General features: G+C 40.6%; 1 long non-coding RNA gene across 1 annotated transcript; it reads right to left on the bottom strand.

Annotated features, from left to right (window-relative positions):
* Positions 1-12,949: 12,949 nt before the first annotated feature.
* LOC115256685 (uncharacterized) lies at positions 12,950-15,164 on the bottom strand. Its single transcript, XR_003892759.2, has 3 exons — positions 15,096-15,164; positions 14,866-15,027; positions 12,950-14,803 (listed from the first exon to the last, which is right to left on the bottom strand). It is a non-coding gene; the product is annotated as an uncharacterized LOC115256685 (long non-coding RNA).
* Between the last annotated feature and the right edge of the window lie 5,646 nt (positions 15,165-20,810).

The following is a 20,810-nucleotide window of genomic DNA, read 5'->3' as shown; positions in this document are numbered from 1 at the left end:
GTAATAGCTCGATTGGTGATCAATGATTCGAAAATGATCTTCTGCGGAAATTCCCTAAGAACTTTCGAGGGAAATCCTTAAATTCTCCAGAAGGTATCCATGGATCCTCCAGTAAGCACTACTAAAATAAATCCAGGAAAGAGTCCCACAAAAACTCCTGGAGAGATTACTGTAGGAGCTTCTGTAGCAATCCCTAAAAACACTACTATACTGTAGGAATCTTCAAAGGAACTCCGGTAAAAATTCCTGGAGAAACTACTGTAGGAATGCATGAAGAAACTCCTAAAAATCCCTAAAAAGGACTTTTGAATGAATCTCTGAATAATCTCCTTTAGGCATCCTGAAGAAATTCGTGGGTTTCGAAAATTCCAGGAGATATCCCAGAAGAACCTCATGTTTGAACCCTTGATGGAATTCTTGGAGTGATCCCTGAAGGAGCTCCCAGAGACATCCCTAAATAAGCGTCAGGGGAAATCTCTGATCAGAACTCTTGAGGCATTCTTGAAGAAACACCTGGTGGAATCTCTGAATGAAATCCTGGAATAATTTCTAAAGGAACATTTGTAGGAATCCCTGAAGGAACTCCTAGACTATTTTTTAAGTACATATGGGAATACCTGAAGGATCTTCTGAATGAAACACTAAATTATAAAAAATATCCAGGAGCACCCCTGAAAGAACCCATGAAGGAACTCCAGGAGTAATCTCTGAAAGAACTTCTGTTGGAATTCCTAAGAGATCTTCTAAAAAAAAATCACGATGAAACTCCTAGAGGAATTCCTGAATCTTCCTAGATTAATCTCTGACTGAAGGAACATCTGTAGAGATATGTAAATGAAATGCTATCAGTTTTTTGGCCGCAAATAGTTGGAGCAAAAACAAACGAAAAAGGGAATAAAAAAAAAGTCATTTATGGACACTCCCTTAAGGCAAAACTGGAAACATTTCCTCATTTTTTGGTTTTTGATTTTTTATTTAATAACGAAGCAATATTTTCAAAATCGGGTTCCGTACACATGCAGAGGATGGATCAGATGGATGGATACACTGATCCATACTCTACATGTGTATGAAAACCATTTTTGAAAATATTGCTTCGTTATTTTTTAAAAAAATCAAAAAACTGAAAAAATGGAGGAAATGCTTCCAGTTTCGCCAAAAGGCGAAACTGGATGAAATTCCTCATTTTTTGGTTTTAATTTTTTTTTATTAAATGACGGAGCAATATTTGCAAAATCGGTTCTCCTACACATGTACAGGAAGGATCAAGGTATCTATTGTTTTTTTTTTTCTGATGGAATATGCGTTTCGATTTTGCAAAATCAATTTTTCAACAAAATTAAAAAAAAAATGAAAAATATTTTCCTTTAACTAAAAAAACAGGAGATACCTCGATCCTTCCCCTACATGTGTATAAAAAACCGATTCTCCGTTATGTAACAAAAAAAAAGAAAAACCAAAAAAGCTTCTAGTTTTGCCTTAAGAAGTTACAGGTAAATGCTTAGATTTATTCCAACAGAATTCCAAGGGTATTTTCTGGTTTTTAAAGAAAATTCAGAAAAACTTATTAAATTTTCTATTTAGAAGGTTGGTGATCATTTGGCCAAACTCCATTTGACCGAATGCCGTCTGGCCGAATGTCATTTGGGAGAATGCCGTTTGGCTGAAAGTTGAATGTTGAACTTAAGTGACCATGCCACTGTTCCCTTTATCCGAATAACTAGAAAGAACAGCATATGATTCAAAGAAGGAAAAATCTTGGATGAAATATAGGCAGTTTTAACGCGTCCTTCATTGATTTTCTTGCAACGAGTGAAATGTATTTTCAGATTGTTAACCATTGCAGTCCTCGGAAGAAAAAAGCTTGGGTTCATTGATAAATCTGCTTTGAATTTGAAGATTTGGCAAGAAGTTCGAACTCTGGGCATGTTTTTTTTTCGCAACAAGATGATGAGAACCAATTCATACAAGGATGTCAGCCTCAAGAATCGCGTGCTGCTTTTTAAAAACGCACACATGGGATATGTAGAGGTTTTACCTATTTTGATGAGCTGCCATGACAGCCGGAGACGTTCAGTGGTATCGTCACAGATGGGTAGTGTTTATCAACGAAAAAACACTCAAATTTCGCGTTTTCTTAATTCACTGAATTGCCCCTCATTTGGCAATAAAAAAAAAAGTTTGGCAATATTTCTTCGGGATCCTAGTCAGACTAGTCAAGGCACTCAGGACTCTGCATAGATGACCTGATTGTTGAACAAACGTGCGGAAGGGGTTGTTGCTAAAATTTACCACCGTTGTGCAGATTTTTAGAGAGGTCAACACTGAAAAAGTGAGAAAATGTGTGAAAAATAAAAATAAATAATTTCAATGATATTTTTCCATGAAAGTACAATAAATAACCTTTGTTTTGAGGGCTTCACCTTTTATGTTTGTTATTCCATCCCTAAGATATACGTGATATTGTCATTGCGGATTCTAAATGAACATAGCTTTAATTCGGCATTGCAGTCTTGAGGAATTAAAACGAAAGTTTTAGATTTTTCCCAACGTTTCGACTCATGTTAGAGTCGTTTTCAGGGGATAATTCTGAAGAAGACTCTAACACGAGTCGAAATGTTGAAAAAAATATAAAACTTCAATTGCCCAAGACTGCAGTGCCGACATTCTACGGGGAGCGTATCATCAATACCAATTTTTCAAAGTTGAGATATGGCATATTTGACATTTTTATCACATTCTACATTACTTTTGCCATCCAAAAATGTATTCGGCGTGATATTAGTATGACAATAAATATAAATTGAACGACGATTAAGATTAACATTAAAATCGTGATTTTAAGTCATTTAGGCACACTTTTCATCCAAACTGTCGTATTTTAAACACCAACACACTGATTTTTCAAAAGTCTTCCATTATTTGTAGATAAATGTGTGTAGATTTTTTTAGCATAAAAAGATTTTTAATCGGAAGAAATACAACTCTGAAATATGGCTGATCATAGTATGGGTTTATATTGCGTAGTAACGTCACGAAAAATCAACATTTTTAAATATTATTCAAACACGAAAAACGTTACAAATATGAAATTTTGTATGCTCTTTGTACTCGAAAAGATCTTTCAAATGAGACTAAAAGAAAGAAAATCGGTTCACGGAAGCCTGAGTTTCACCTGGTTGAAGTTTGCGTTGTAACGTCACGAAAAAAAGTTCTGTGGAAAAGACCAAATCTTTCTGGCTTGGACGGCTCCTAAATTGGAGTTCTACATTCAAAACAGTTTCGTTCTCGTTGTGTATGAGCTCTTTTTCAAGATATCGTTTAAAAATTGCGTACCATTGCCCGTTCATTAACTACGTAGACTTTTGAAGGACGGGGGAGATGTGTTTGGCCAAAGTCTACGATGTAATAATTACAATATTACAATATTACAATTATTGTACTGTGATATTGTAAAATTTTTTAATCGGAATCAAATACCATTCAAACCGAAAATTTCTGTGATATCAGTAGCCAACAGACGAAACACTGACAAAATTACAATGATATTAAGTTGGTCGAAGACTTACAGTTGATGGATAGTTGGATTTAAAGTTCCACCAACAGGCGGCGCTAGAGAACTTATCTATCTATATATATAAAAATGAATTTCCGTCTGTCTGTCTGTCTGTCTGTCTGTCTGTCTGTCTGTCTGTCTGTCTGACCGCTATGGATTCGAAAACTACTGGACCGATCGGTGTGAAATTTTGTATGCTGGTATTTCTGGGTCCGAGGAAGGTTCTTAGCTTGGTGCGGAACCTCTCCGGTCCCTGGAACGGGGGGCTCCCATACAGATGACTTCGCCGGGGACGTCCCTATGGAGCTGCATGTCAAAAACGCAGTAGGCAGGCAGTACGACGTTTGCCGGGACAGCTAGTAAATTATAAAAGTCATACATCTCAGGATCCCTACTACATAGAAATACGATTTCTTCGGCAAAGTTGTTTGGTAAGTAAAGGACTTGCAGTTGATTTACCAATAGATGCGAGATATTGCCACTAGAAGACGTTAGTTTCTATTTTGCAAAAGCAGTAAAGGGATTAGAATTTCTTGAAAAGTATTCTACAAGCTGCAACTTTTTTTTACTTTGGACAAATCAAATGGTAATCAAAGATCATATAGATAATTCTTAACTTTCAAAATTTCATATGATTTGATTCACTTATTCCTAATATATAAGAGTTAAAAGAACGACGGTCAAAAATATGATTCTGCTTAAAGCGCTCCATATTTGGGTAGAGCTAACCAATCAAGTCCAAATTTGTAGAAATTACAGATAACAAAATGAGAAACTATTAGTCAAAATTTGAGAATTTTTGATATATTTTATAAAATGTTACGGTTTGTTGAATGTGTTTTAGGTAATTGATAAAATTTGCATGCTTTTGAAAATTTGCAACTACCACCACTGTGTGGCAGAAATTAATACCATACAGCTATTAAACTGAAAGTCCTTGATCTACCAAACAACTTTAATGAAGCAACCATCTTTCCAATTATTCACGATCCTAAGATAAGTAAAACTAAAAATGTGTATGCCCTCTAGCGCCTTCTAGTGGAAGGATTTGAAATCATACGGCTCATCAATTGAAAGTTCTTGACCAGCCAAACAATTTTGTCGAGGACACCAACTGTCTAAATAGTTAGGATCTTGAAATATATGGAATGGATATTACGTCAGTGTTACATCTAGGGAATCGCGCCACTTGGGCGGTGGCTTCTATATTCGTCTGTTTCCCACTATAACTCAGTCATATTTGAACCAATTGACACAACTTTTGGAATGTGGTGAGATAGGTATAGCATCTAACCGTGTACAACATTTCAAGTCAATTAATTCAAAATTGACTGAGTTATAGTTGGAAACAGACGAATATAGAAGCCACCGCCCAAGTGGCGCAATACCCTATTTTTGATATAACAAGAATCACCGACAAAAAGACGCAACACCTACGAAATTGAAACTCATATATCTCAGGACTCTAATTACTTAGACTTAGACTTTTAGAATGTTGATGTCTTTGGAAAAGTTGTTTATCTTGTCAAGAATTTTCATTTTAAAAGCCGTTTGGTTCAAGTTTCGAACTGACTAGTGGTAGTTGAAATTTTGAAAAATCATGCACTTTATATTTATTCAAAAAATATTCAACAGGTTTAAACTATTTATAAAGTCTTCGAATGAGTGTAATCAGTTTCGTACCTTTTAATTCCGCCCTAATTGCTTATCCTTTGACAGATACGCGTATTTCGACTACCACTTGTAATCTTCCTCAGTGTCAGTTATCCACTGACACTGAGGAAGATTACAAGTGGTAGTCGAAATATGTGTACCTGGATAAGCAATTAGGGCGGAATTAAAAGGTACGGAACTGATTACACTCATTCGAAGAGGGTATTCTGCTTAGAGGGTTCGAAAAGTCGGTACAAGATTTTTATAAAGTGCCCAAAAATTTTGCCAAAAATAGTTTCTCAATTAGTCAAAATTTGTTGAAATTTTTTTGAGGAATTCTAATCGTTTGTAAACTATTGTAAACTTTTAATTAGCGTCGCCCAGTGTGTCGGAATCCCACATCCAATAGTAAATCAGCTGTAAGTTTTTGACTTATCAAACAACTTTGCCAAAGACACTAACTCTCTAAGTAATTATGACTCTGACATATATAGGATGTTTTTTTTGTCAGAATTAGGTCTATATGTCTCTGCAATCACAGAAATTGATGCCCCTAAGTGGTATGCAGATCCTCAGGTATGTCTTTGGCTCAATAATTGCTCGCACATCTTAAAGCGTTTTTAATTGAATCAATGACATCAATGACAAATTATTGAAAAAATGTTTAATTCGACGGCATGATTTGTTTTATGCTGCAAAATCTAAATATCTAGCGGTGCGAAGTAATGAATATCAACGGTTTAGTCTTTGGGACAAAATTAGATGAATATGGATGGTACCAGGCCAAAGATGGGTACCATTAACCTTCATGAAGGAGTTTTCATACTGCTGATAACAATAACTTGGCGCTCCGAGCCATTTATCACAAATCGGATTTTCAATAGAATGAAGTTGCTCTTGGAATAGTGAAAATAATGCAATAATATATTCACAAGTTCAGGCAATTTTGGCTAATTATTCTGATTCTAAAATGATGCGCACTTTCGTGACGTTACAACGCGAGCAGAACCCTGTTTGAAACTAAACGGGCGTTGTAACGTCACGAAATTTAAAAATCCAAAAACGAATCCGAAATGTATATGTTTTATTTCACAGCATTGAAGAACAAACCAATAAATTTCTATGGTGGAAAAAAATTTCAGTTTAAAATAAAAATCCGAGCAAATTTTGCAAGATGTTGATTGCGCGGTAGAGGGGGTCGAATTCTAGCGCGTTGTAACGTCACGCTACAAATACGCATGAAAACTTCATGTTAAACAGGTCAAACATATCGGAAATTTCACAAGGAATCAGAATATGACAAAATATGTTGAGGTTTACGGTCGTTTTTTATGAATTATAGTGAAAAATCTGACTACGAATGCGTAGATTCATACTACTGATAGCAATAACTTGGCCCTCCGAGCCATTTATCACAAAACGGACTTTCAATAGAATAAAGTCCCCCTTGAAGCAGTGAAGATAATGCAAGGATGTATTCACTAATTTGGGTAAATTTTGCTGATTATTCTGATTCTAACATGATGTGCATTTTCGTGACGTTACAACGCGAGCAGAACCCTGTTTGAAACTGCAAGGGCGTTGTAACGTCACGAAATGTAAAAGTCGATTATCCAAAAACAAATCCGAAATTTAAATGTTTTGTTCCATTGAATTGAAGAACAAACCAATAAATTTCAATGCTGGAAAAAAAATCAGAATATCATAAAAATCCGAGCAGATTTTTTAAGATGTTGATAGCGCGTTAGAGAGGGTCGGATTCTAGCGCGTTGTAACGTCACGCTACAAATACGCATTTTTAACACGTTTTTCTAATAAAAACTAAATGTTCAATAAGTCAAATATATCAGAAATTTTACAAGTAATCCGAATATGAAAAACTATTTTAAGGTTTACGCTCGTTTTCATGAGTTATAGTGGAAAATTTGACTACGAATGCATCAAAACGTTGTAACGTCACGGTAGAATGTGTCAGTTATGATTTTTCAATTATATATTCAATACCATTGTGCTTGAATTCTTGCAAAAAAAAACTCAGTGAACCTACACTAGCCCACATGACTCACCCTCTTATCGATGCCTGACATCATCGTGATGAATCAAGCCGAACTAATTGATAACTCACACCACGAAAAACGCTCAAAATCAGGCCACAAGATCGACCTGGTTGGCTTCATCATCTCTGAAATGTCTCACCACCACAACGCACAAAATGACTCAATTTGATAGACAACGAAATCCCGGCGCAGATTACTACTTCGGCGACGCTGACGACGAGGGCAATCAATTAAGATACCTGGGATCATCTCCAAAAACCCATCAGATGAATGGTCTTCTTTGCCATTGTGAATCCCTCTATGCCTCTAATTATACCCCGCTCGATCGGGCGTCTCCCAAAGAGGGGCGTCAAAATTCCTTTCCAGAAATTAAAAATAAACCATTCCAACCCGGTCCTCCCCACACATCTAGATGCGCCGCCGTTGTGGGTGCCAGGCCTGCCAAATTGGCTCCGTCCGACGAGAGAACAGGGATATGAAAATCAACACAAAAGGAGAGTTTTGCATCACATGGTTCGATTCGATTCGTTACGAGACCCGAGGAGGAAACAAAAAACCTTTTAACCCGGCCGAAAGCGAGAGCCACGGAAAAAAGGTTCCCCGGAGGCCACAATTGAGTCAGATCACTTTTTTCGCTCCTCCCGATTTAATTGCCATACCTTGGGTCGAAGCGAAGAATGGTTTTTCCTAACGTGGTCCAGGTAGGCTCGAGTAGATTTCAACAGATTGGAGGTGCGATCGGTTCACGCGAAGAATATTAGACTTTTAGGAACTAATGATGTTTCGACTCTCGAGGCCGCCAAGCCGCTCCGGAGGACCACACACGGCCCGGTAAAGACCCAGACAAAAAGCGTCTTCGACCTGACCTGCGTGTGTCTGCTGTTGCTGCTGCTGCTGCTGCGCTGCTAATAACTTTATTAAGTAATTAATCTTATCCGGGGTCTTTTGCAAACCCTCGGGGACCCTCCGGACAGTAAGAATAAGGTATACCAGGGCGCGTGTTGGAAAAGTTATCAGAAGCTCATAACGAATCAATTCCGTGAATTATTTCAGCAACAATGTCATTCAGCGGCTAGCTAATCAATTAATCTCATTCATGAATATTCGTAAATGGTTGAAAAGTCTGACCAACAAACTGTCGGACTTTGTCTAGCCACACTATGCCCTAAAACAGTTTCAGGTTTCAACGCCAGCCCAGGACCCCAGCGGGAAGTGGTTGTAATGGGTGTGAACGGTAATTAGTAGGTGGTCTAATTTGCTTTTGAAGTTGATAAATTGCTATCACACACCAAACAACGCAAAAGAGACCGAAACGGGCGGGCGTGTTCGGTTGGTATCATGTGTGAACAGTTCCACAAAAGACCCGCGCGTCGAGCCGAAAAACTGAGCCAAACAGAGCAGCGGACCAGGGACAAGTGAATCATATGTTTGCGCCCCGACTGGAGGTATAATTACGGTCAAATATTTCTCACTTAGGTTCGTTTTTTTTTGTGGTGATTGAGCTAGTTGGGTGGCATCGGAGATTAGCTTGAATCACCCTAAATTTATAATTTATTTGATCAAATTCAGAATTTCATCATGACTGTCCAGAAGGAGGATCTTCCATGGTCGGAATGAATGAATTTAAATGCTAGACGCAAGAGATATCGCGCATTCAGCAGACGCAGACAAAAAAGAATGAAATGGAAAAAAAGTGGATAAAAGTTGCTCCCCGATATTTTTTGTTAATGAACGATCAAACCACGCCAGATCATAGCAGGAAGAATAAAAAGCACCACCCAGAGGCGCAACAAAAAAGATGAGAACTTCGTAAACTCACTAAAATTATAACAGGTTATTAAACGGGGCGATTCATCGAGTCGTCCCCCTTCTGACGCGAGGCGACCGATGACCGGACCAGGCTAGCAGCCACCACCATCCGATGTGACGGTGGAAGTCACGCGGCTTATTCATTCGCCGGACAACGACGAAACGAGACGAGGAAAATATTTAATAACATCCAAATATCGCCACGGAAGCGTGACAAATTCAAATAAATTTGAAAATGTTGTTTTAGCGTTGGAATGCGGTTGGTCGAAACTCTATCACGGGGGTGAAGCTGAGGGACTAGGTGAAGAGAACTTGTAGCATGTAGAAGAGAGATGTGCTGAACGTGGAATAGATCAAGGTGACTCATGTTTTGCACCGTGAATCATAAATGCTACGCTGTTTTTGACCTAGACAACTTGACTTACGTTGTATTTACCCTACTTGGGGTATGTGATCAGTCATTCGGCCAAAGTGTGTTAATATTACCTTGATACCTTGTCGGCTACAAAGTAACTTTACTCTAACGCCGAGCGTATAGTAGAGCACCATCTTCGTCGGTCTTGGGCGATGTTCCTCCAGTTTCCCCAAACGTTTAGGGATCGTAGATCTTCTTCAACCGCGTACAGCCAGCGAGTTCGCGGCCGCCCACGAAGTCGCCTACCTCTACCGGGGTCTCTGCTGAATATTGTTTTCGCTATTCTTTCTTCCGACATTCGCACTACGTGTCCAGCCCACTGAAGTCTGCCGTATTTTATACGTTTCACAATATTCGCATCTTCGTACATTTGGTACAACTCGTGATTCATGCGTCTGCGCCACACTCCATTTTCTTGTTTCCCACCGAGAATTGTCCGCAGCACTTTGCGCTCAAAAAACTCCAAAAGCTTTTCGGTCTACCTCCTCTAACGTCCACGGTTCGTGACCGTAGAGGGTAACCGGAAGAATCAGCGTCTTATGCAGAGCGAATTTGGTTAGCATTTGCAAGTTACGGGACCTAAGCTGGCTACGCAATCCGTAAAAGGCCCTATTCGCAGCTGCAATACGCCTATTCACTTCACAGGAAACGTCATTGTCACATGCCACAAGTGTTCCAAGATAAACAAATTCTTTAACAACTTCAAACACTTCCCCATCAATCACTACCTCAGCACTAACACCACTAGGCCTGCTTCTGTCTCTACCCGCTATCATGTACTTCGTCTTGGTAGAGTTAATCATCAAGCCTATCCTCGCTGTCTCTCTCTTCAGAGGAGCATAAGCTTCCTCTACTGCCCTACGATCGATGCCGATGAGATCAATATCGTCCGCAAAACCGAGGAGCATGTGCGACCGTGTGATGATAGAGCCATTCCTCTGCACGCCTGACCTCCTAATCGCTCCTTCGAGTGCAATGTTGAACAATAAATTTGAAAGAGCATCCCCCTGATTCAATCCATCCAAGGTCATAAACGACGTAGACACTTCGTCCGCGATTCGAATACTTGATTTTGATCCATCCAGCGTTGCGCGTATCAGCCTAATTAGTTTCGCCGGAAAACCATGTCCTGACATTATCTGCCTAAGCTCATTTCTTTTCACTGAATCGTATGCTGCTTTAAAATCAATGAACAGATGGTGAGTCTGCAAGTTATATTCCCGAAATTTATCTAGGACCACCCGCAGGGTAAACATTTGATCCATCGCTGATCGGCCCTCACGAAAACCAGCCTGGTATTCGCCGACGAAGGACTCCTCAAGAGGTCGCAGTCTGTTGAACAGGACACGCGACAGTTTCTTATACGCCGAATTTAAAAGGGTAATCCCTCTGTAATTGGCACACTCCTGTCTGTGCCCTTTCTTGTAGATTGGGCATATGAGGCCATCCAACCAACTGGTGGGCAATTCTTCAACCTCCCAAATCTTTATAATAATCTGGTGGATTGATTGATGTAGCTGCTCGCTTCCGTGCTTAAGAAGTTCGAGCGGGATCTTGTCCTTCCCAGCAGCCTTGCTGTTTTTCAGCTCCTTAAGGGCCTTTTGAACCTCATCCAGTGTTGGTGGTTTCATTGCTTGACTGTCATCCATTATGTTAATCCTGTTCCTGGGTGCTCCTTCACTACTACCATTCAACAAATCTTCGAAGTGCTCCTTCCACCAGGCTGCCACCATTGTTTTGTCTGTCAGCAAATTTCTTTCCCGGTCATTGCACATGGCGGGCACTGGCGCATTCTTGTGCCGCGCGCCATTGACAGTTGCATAAAACCAGGCACGGGAAAATTCATTCACTCAGATTCATCTTGCCAATTGCGTTCTTTGTTTTGATTGCTTTGTATCGTTCGCTCACGGTTGGATCAAACCGTTGCAATGAACTCCACCGAGTCTCAATACAAATGAACTGCAGAAAGAAAGATTGCATAAAGAGAATGGCACCAAAGAAATTCAATCATGCCGATCGTGTTTTTTCGGGTGGGCCGTGATTCAATGAATCTTTGCGCGAACGTTCACACACGAATCAAATTTTAGATTCAGTGCGAATGAAAGATTGCATTCGCGTGATTGTTATGACAATATTATTTTGCGGGTTTGTTGCGTTTTCTTAATTAATTGCTAGATGGGGAGCATGTAAAGCATGTAAAGCATGTCTATTCGTGTTATACTTCCTTGGTCATGTGAGGGTAAAGGGAGAAAATGCATTGACCTTGGCACTGGCAGTGACATTGGCAGATGGTGCGGTGCGAAAACGGTTGATTCGGTTAAATATACCTACTATTGTACCATGTATCATGATGATAGCTTTCTATCAGGAAATATTTCTACCGTACTTGAATTCATGCATGTCTATCGCGCCGCCGCCCGGATAAAAAATACAATAGAAAAACATAGGATTCTTATGTAACAGTACCATTGAATACAATGCTCTTACAATAGAATTCAATGTTAAAATAACAATAAAAAAAACAATAGAATCAATTGTTTTCAACAATAGAATCAAATGTGAATGAGCATTTCACATTGAATTATATAGGTTATTAAGTATCGTAACAATACAAAAAAGCCTTTTTTCCATACAACTTTTTTCGCAAAACAGAAAATTCTAATGTTAATGAAATGTTGTTAATGCCGATACGTGGAATAAAATATACCATAGATTTTTATGTATTTGTATTGTTTTGAACAGTTAAATATGCCAAGAACATTCTGTTTTGAACTGTGATCTAACATCAGATTCAATGGTTTGGGGATGGTTTTCTATTGTGATACAGAAGATTTTTATGTTTTCGAATTCTTGCCAACAGTGAAATGCATGGTAAACGTATTGTTTTGAGCAGTGATTTTATTGTTGATTCAACATTTCATTCAATGGTTTGTCAATTGTTTTCTATTGTTATAAAGAACATACTGTTTTGTACTGTTATTAACATTGAATTCAATTGTTTACGAATGGTTTTGTGTTGTGATACAGAAGATTCTCATGTTTTTGAATTGTCAAAACAGTGAAATTAACAGTAAATGAATTGTTTTGAACAGTGATTTCATTACTAGTTCAAAATTGGATTCAATGGTTTGTGAAATATTCTCAATTGTGATAAAGAACACACTGTTTTGTATTGTTTTTAACATTGAATTCAATTGTTTAAACATGGTTTTCTATTGTGATACAAAAGATTCTAATGTTTTAGAATTGTTAAAAACAGTGGAATGAACAGTAAACTTATTGTTTTAAACAGTGATTTCATTACTAGTACAACAATCGATTCAATGGTTTAGGAATTGTTTTCAATTGTGAAACCGAACATATTATTTTAAGCTGTTTTTACATTACATTCAATTGTTTCGGAATGGTTTTCTATTGTAATACATAAGATTCTAATGTTAGTTAAAAGTACAATTAACGTATTGCTTTGAGCAGTGATTTTATTACGATCGAATATTCGATTCAATGGTTTGGTAATTGTTTTCTGTTGTGAACTTAATGTTATCAAATGAAATTGTTCAGTCAAATTTGACAAGAATGTTAGACGTTTTGAAATGGGTTTCTTGTTGTACTGCAAATTAAGTAAACCACATTTTGTATCTATACATTTGGACTAGAAGCAAGACTAGAAGGTTACATATATTAAGCTGCCTTTTAAGTACATATTCTTAGCTTGAACAATCATATAATATATGGATCACTCATGTTGTAAATCGTGTGATGTTTAATTGCATTAATGGTTGAAGCATACGCTCCCATGCCCCACCAGCCAGATCACTGGGTTTAGCAGACATAGCATTATATGTGGCAACACTATAAGCGGCATGATGGAACCGAGCCGAGCGCGCTAGTGTCGTTAGACCACTAATGTAGTTGCATTAAGTGGGTGATGAGGTACAAAAGTAACATTATAGCGTGCTTTACCATTTTTGTAGCACTTAAAACACTCGATAGACTACAACTTGCAGAATACAGCATACTATGGCGTCGAATTTAATAGTTTATCCATGAGAAAATGATTAAATTCAATTCCATAGTATGCATGCATTTCAGTCTTTAAGAGCGAACCTATATTATAAGACTGTTCAAAGCGTTCATATGCACAAGATGGTGCTATATAACCCTGTGATAATAAGGAAATAAACAGGAAAATCAGCCCCAAAAGAAAGCAAAACATAACTATCTTCACAGAACAAGTTTGTTAAAATTTGGCTACGAAAGCTTCTATATTTTCAATAAATCTTTAAATATTCAGATCACTTTTGTTTAATTTGAAGTATTGTCTTACTGCATTAATGGTTGTAGCTTAGGCTCCCATGCCCCACAAGCCAGATAACTGGGTTTAGCAAACATAACATTATATGTGGCAACACTATAAGCGGCATGATGGAACCGAGCCGAGCGCGCTAGTGTTGTTAGACCACTAATGTAGTTGCATTAAGTGGGTGATGAGGTACAAATGTAACATTACAGCAGGCTTAACCATTGATAGCATTTAAAGACACTCGACAGATTACAGCTTGGAGAACAATCATAAACTGTGTTGAATTCTATAGTAAATCCACAAGAAAATAAAACTAACGAATTTCAATCAGTCGCATGCATGCACTCCAGGCTTAAAAAGTGAATCAATATTTGAAGATCCATCAATGCGTCCTAATCAAGTCCAAATGCAAAAGACGATTTTAATATGGTAGCTGGGGTTTCGATAAATTTCGATAAACAATCGTTCGACCGTCGATCCACCTCGAAATCGTCAGCGTGCTGTTAACCACAACAATTGACCGGTTTGTGTGTCGGCGAGGCAAGCCAACGAGCGTATGGACCGACAACGGGGCCAACTTTGTCGGTGCAGCGAATCTACTGAAGAGACCAACGAAACTCAAGAAGGCATCCGACGAGCAAGCGACGCCGGAATCGAGTGGTGTTTTAACCCACCCGAGGCACCCCACTTCGGCGGAATCTGGGATGCGTCTGGAATGTCCTAACACACAGCACTGATACATCATTCCCGAGGTCATTCCATCCCGCCCTTGCCATCCGTTCGGCATACTTAACGGCCGCTATATCCTGCACCTTCTTGCTGACACCTCCTCATGGTTGCTGGGCGGAGACTCATCCTTCATCCTGCACGTCCTTCACCTGCTGCATCGGTGCAGCCAGACTCAGATTCGCCTGGGAAGATACAAAATGCGCGGTTTATTGGCTTCGGGTGGTGGCGCAATATTCCCAATGGCAAATCCATACTATATGGCGTCCGGAAGTTTGATCAACCTAAAATCAGAATTACATCAAATACTGAAACACAGAACGGAAACAAAACCGTAGGTATTTACTTAGCGATTCACGGTGCCGGGTGGCAATTCAACCGTCGAACGTTTGCGGGCGACTCGCGGTGTGCAGTTCGTCGAACATCAACCCTCAACCGCTCCAGTTTGCTGTTGGCGTAGATTTCTCTCTCGATTTTCGTTCATGTTCAGCATTCCTTGATGAGTTACCTGTTGGGCGAGATCTTGGTTGGTGATATCCGTAATTTAGAGAGAAATATCGAGGTCATTATACTTACAAATTAGAAATCAATTTCACTGCAGCCGAAGAAGTTGAGTTGAAATTTTGCAATCAAAACAATCACGCTTAAAATGTATAACACAAAAGAGTGTGAGTGTTACGCAAAATCGACCAAACTCCATGGCACTCATCTGGTGTCATGGCATTCGATATGAAACTTAATGATAACAATTGAATTTTATGTAGATCTACTGTATGCCCATCAAAATGATAGAAAACATTGTTACCATGAAATCTAATGTTAATCTACTGTATGCCCATAGAAACTAATGTTACAATGAAATCTAATGTTAACCTATTGTAATCGTTACAGCAAATGAAATTTTGGAATGTGCTTCACAATACATATACAATAGAAATCACTGTTAACATAAGATTCTATTGTTTTTATACAGTTTTCACAATGGATTTAATGGTTCATTTTTATACGGGCGGGCCCGTGATGAGGATCAAACTCACAGATTCGAGCCTGATTTGCCTGAACGACAAATATTTGACCACTTTTGACAAATATATTTCGGCTTATTGTTTGATTCAGTTTGCCCCTATTTGTTTTTTGAGAGTGACAAATATTTTTGTTTGCCCTGTACACCTTGGCCAAAATTTAACTGTCAAAACTGATCAATTAGTGAAATCCTTGATTAACATTAAAAACATAAATAAACCAGAATAATAATTCTCATGATCTATTCAAACACGGTAACATAGCGGTTGATTTTCCTCTCCTTTGTTAAGTATGTAAGCTTCATAATTTATTTTCCGGTTATATTATAATATTGGTTGCCTAAATCAGACTCAAAATGTTACACATGTTCCAAATCACAATTTAACTGTGATAAAACAGGCGAACGTAATGTAAATGAATCAGATAATTAGCCCATCTTTCCTACAAGCCCAAATAAATATTAATGTACGTTTGGCGATGTTGTCCCCATGCACTAGTAAAATTGCCTGATTTCAAGTTACATGGAAATCTACAGATCCTTTCATATTTACCATCGATACTAGATGATTTCCTAATTAGCCTCGAAACTGAAGTTAAAACACGCAATTGATCAATACCCCCAACGCCCCCAACATATGGGATAGAAAAAACTAGCACCATCAGCATCAGCAGAAGTACGACGAACGAAACGAAAGAATCGCCGCGATTGAAGGAATGCATTCACGTGTGATCCTTTCGAGACATTCGCCTTGCGATTGCAGTCCCGTACCGAATAATTCAACGGGTGAACGTGAACAACGATGAACGCTGCCATAATTTTCGTGTATTTGCTTTATCCCCTTCATTCGCCTGAGTGCGTAACACACTATGTACAGGCTTGCTGGGATTGTGTTTCGCTCCGCGAGAATGTTTGCGAGAGAGCTCGAAATGAATGAATTGTGAACGATTATTTCCATGCCTGCATAAAACCTCCGCATATCGTTCCTGTCCATACTTTCCTGCGCTTCAGCAATAACACTCTCTTCGTGTCGCCGTTTTTTTCCTGCGGTGGATTCGTTTCTTTTCTGCTCTTGCAACCCTGTACCGCTCTCTGTTCTGCCGGGTACCGGCCACTAGCATTCGACTTCTGGCGGCATTCTTTTCGTTCGTCACTCGTTGGCAGTCCTCGTCAAACCAACCATTACGTTGGCGTCGCTGAGCGGTACCAATCGCCTCTTGCGCTGTTGTTGTCACTGCTTCATGGATAATTCCCCATAAGCTGTTGACATCTCCAGATCTGTTGGTCTCTCCTATCCTCTCGTCTAGCTTCTGATAGTACTGTGCAGCAACCCCTTCGGCTGACAAGCGCTGGATATTGAAACGCATCGTCCTGTTGTTTCTTGAACTCGTGACGCTGGGTAATCGCGTCTGGATTCTTGCTGCTATAAGGTACATCCGAGTCAATATTCGCTCCTCTGAAGTGCCTCACATCTATGACGTCCGAAAAATGTCGCCCGTCGACCAGCACGTGGTCTATCTGGGAGCAAGTGTCACCACTCTGGTGTCGCCAGGTGTGTTTTCGGATATTCTTACGTGCGAAGTAGGCAGAGCCGTAGCGTGCGGTTGGCCAGGTTGGCCTCCGCCAAGGGCGCCAGCCTCAGAGGGGCGCCGAAATGGTCTAAGGCTAGAGGAAATCAGGATGATGCTATTGTTTTCTGGAATGTTATCAAGGTTTCACTATTTTCAGTATCTAAGATTAATAATATGTTTTTTAGTTTTCCGTGTTCTCAAATTTATCTTGTTTATTCTAGTTTATTTTGAACATTTATCATAACGTTACCTAGGAATTTATCTACTATTTTTTATAACTAGTTTAGAGTTCTTAATGAGCAAAGCAAAATCAAAATTCTTTCAAAATCACAGTGCTTTTGTTTCATAAAATACCTGAATATTATCACTGGGTTATGTCTTGAGGAAGTTCATTCATTTATTTAGTTCACATCAAATTCATGATAATACTGAATCAACAATTTGCCGCCATAATACTCGATTTGCAGCTGCAGCTCTCCATCCTCGGTCACGCCCAACACTCGCCAGATCACGCTCCACCTGGTCCGCCCATCGTGCTCTCTGCGCTCCACGCCTTCTTGTACCAACCGGATGGTTAGCAAACACCAACTTTGCAGGGTTGTTGTCCGGCATTCTTGCAACATGCCCTGCCCACCGTATCCTTCCGGCTTTGGCCACCTTCTGGACGCTGGGTTCGCCGTAAAGTGCAGCGAGCTCGTGGTTCATCCTTCTCCGCCACACACCGTTCTCCTGCACACCGCCGAAGATCGTCCTTAGCACCCGTCGCTCGAAAACTCCGAGTGCTTGCAGGTCCTCCTCGAGCATCGTCCATGTCTCGTGTCCGTAGAGAACCACCGGTCTTATTAACGTCTTGTACATGGTACATTTGCTGCGGGGGTGAATATTTTTTGACCGCAGTTTCTTCTGGAGCCCATAGTAGGCACGACTTCCACTGATGATGCGCCTTCGTATTTCACGGCTCACGTTATTGTCAGCCGTTAGCAAGGAACCGAGGTAGACGAATTCTTCTACCACCTCGAAAGTATCCCCGTCTATCGTAACATTGCTGCCAAGGCTTGTCCTGTCTCGCTCAGTCCCACCTACCAGCATGTACTTTGTCTTAGCCGCATTCACCACCAGTCCGACCTTTGCTGCTTCACGTTTCAGGCGGGTGTACAGTTCTGCCACCGTTCCAAATGTTCTGGCAATAATATCCATGTCATCCGCAAAACAGACAAATTGGCTGGATTTCGTGAAGATCGTACCCCGGCTGTTGAGCCCGGCTCGTCGCATAACACCTTCCAGGGCGATGTTGAATAGTAGTCAGGAAAGTCCATCACCTTGTCGTAGTCCCCGTCGAGATTCAAATGAACTGGATAGCTCACCCGAAATCCTTACGCTGTTCTGCACACCGTCCATCGTTGCTCTTATCAGTCTAATCAGCTTCCCGGGAAAGCTGTTCTCGTCCATAATTTTCCATAGCTCTGTGCGGTCTCTCTCTCTCTTCTTGGCGTAACGTCCTCCTGGGACAAAGCCTGCTTCTCAGCTTAGTGTTCTATGAGCACTTCCACAGTTATTAACTGAGAGCTTCCTCTGCCAATGACCATTTTGCATGTGTATATCGTGTGGCAGGCACGAAGATACTCTATGCCCAAGGAAGTCAAGGAAATTTCTTTTACGAAAAGATCCTGGACCGACCGGGAATCGAACCCGTCACCCTCAGCATGGTCATGCTGAATACCCGTGCGTTTACCGCCTCGGCTATATGGGCTCTGTGCGGTCGATACTGTCGTATGCCGCTTTGAAGTCGATGAACAGGTGATGCGTTGGGACCTGGTATTCACGGCATTTCTGGAGGATTTGCCGTACGGTGAAGATCTGGTCCGTTGTCGACCGGCCGTCGATGAAACCGGCTTGGTAACTTCCTACGAACTCATTTACTTTAGGTGAAAGACGACGGAAGATGATCTGGGATAGCACTTTGTAGGCGGCATTCAAAACGGTGATCGCTCGAAAGTTCTCACACATTAACTTGTCGCCTTTCTTGTGGATGGGACAGATTATCCCTTCCTTCCACTCCTCCGGTAGCTGTTCGGTTTCCCAGATCTTGACTACTAACTGGTGCAGACAGGTGGCCAACTTTTCCGGGCCCATCTTGATGAGTTCTGCTGCGATACCGTCCTTACCAGCCGCTTTGTTGTTTTTGAGCTGGTGGATGGCATCCTTAACTTCCCTCAGCGTGGGAGTTGGTTCGTTCCCGTCCTCTGCTGCACCAACATAGTCATTTCCTCCGCTGCCTTGGTCCTCCGTGCCTATATTCTCTTCGCCATTCAGGTGCTCGTCGAAGTGCTGCTTCCACCTTTCGATCACCTCACGTTTGTCCGTCAGGAGGCTCCCGTCCTTATCCCTGCAGATTTCGGCTTGCGGCACGTAGCCTTTGCGGGATGCGTTGAGCTTCTGGTAGAACTTGCGTGTTTCCTGTGAACGGCACAGCAGTTCCATTTCCTCGCACTCCGCTTCTTCCAGGCGGCGCTTTTTCTCCCGGAAGAGACGGGTCTGCTGCTTCCGCTTCTGTCTGTATCGCTCCACATTCTGTCGGGTTCCATGCTGCAGCATAACCGCCCGCGCTGCATCCTTCTCCTCCAGAACCGCTCTGCACTTCTCGTCGAACCAATCGTTTCGTCGACTCCGTTCTACGTACCCGATAGTGCTCTCGGCTGCGTTGTTGATGGCTGCTTTCACTGTACTCCAGCAGTCCTCTAGAGGGGCCACATCGAGCACACCCTCGTCCGGCAACGCTGCCTCGAGATTCTGCGCGTATGCGGTGGCGACATCCGGTTGCTTCAGTCGCTCTAGATCGTACCGGGGCGGCCGCCGGTAATGTACGTTGTTAATAACGGAGAGTTTTGGGCGCAGTTTAACCATCACCAGGTAGTGATCGGAGTCGATATTAGTGCCACGATAGGTCCTGACGTCGATAATGTCGGAGAAGTGCCGTCCATCAATCAGAACGTGGTCGATTTGCGATTCCGTTTGTTGTGGTGATCTCCAGGTGTAACGATACGGGAGGCTGTGCTGGAAGAAGGTGCTACGAATGGCCATGTTCTTGGAGGCGGCGAAATCGATGAGGCGTAGGCCATTTTCGTTCGTCAGCTGGTGGGCGCTGAACTTTCCAATCGTCGGTCTTGAGGAAGTTATTATGGAATTAATTCAGAAATGAGTGAAAGGATTCCTCCTGATATTCCCCCAAGGATTTGATTAGACAATTTTTCACAGTTTCCTTAATAAATTTCGGTAGATATTTTTTTAGGGATAAATTTGTAAATTTTCAGCAAAATTCAGCAGAGATTCCTTCAAAAATCTCTCCGGGATTTTCCTCCAGGGAAATGCCTCTAAGAATTCCTTCAAACATTATTCCCGTTTTTTTTTAGATAATTGTACATAGATTTCTTTAGAAATTTTACCAAAAGTTTCCTTCAGAAAGTCTTTGATGAATCTTTTTAAATAGAAGATATCTCTCATATCGCTTATAAAATCATCCATTGAGTCCTTCCGAAATTGTCCCATGTTCAATATAGATTGATCCATAAATTTCTGCTAGAATTCCCTAGAAAACCTTTCATGTATTTCCTCATAAATTACTTGAGTAAATTTGGAATTTCTTCAGAAATTTCTCTAGGTGTTCCACTGGAAAACCTGCCATTGATTTTATACAAAATT

This window comes from Aedes albopictus, chromosome 2 (genome assembly GCF_035046485.1).
Source record: "Aedes albopictus strain Foshan chromosome 2, AalbF5, whole genome shotgun sequence".
NCBI classification, from domain to species: Eukaryota; Metazoa; Arthropoda; class Insecta; order Diptera; family Culicidae; genus Aedes; species Aedes albopictus.
Note: the sequence above shows the minus strand (reverse complement) of the source record. Positions and strands in the feature narration are given on the sequence as shown.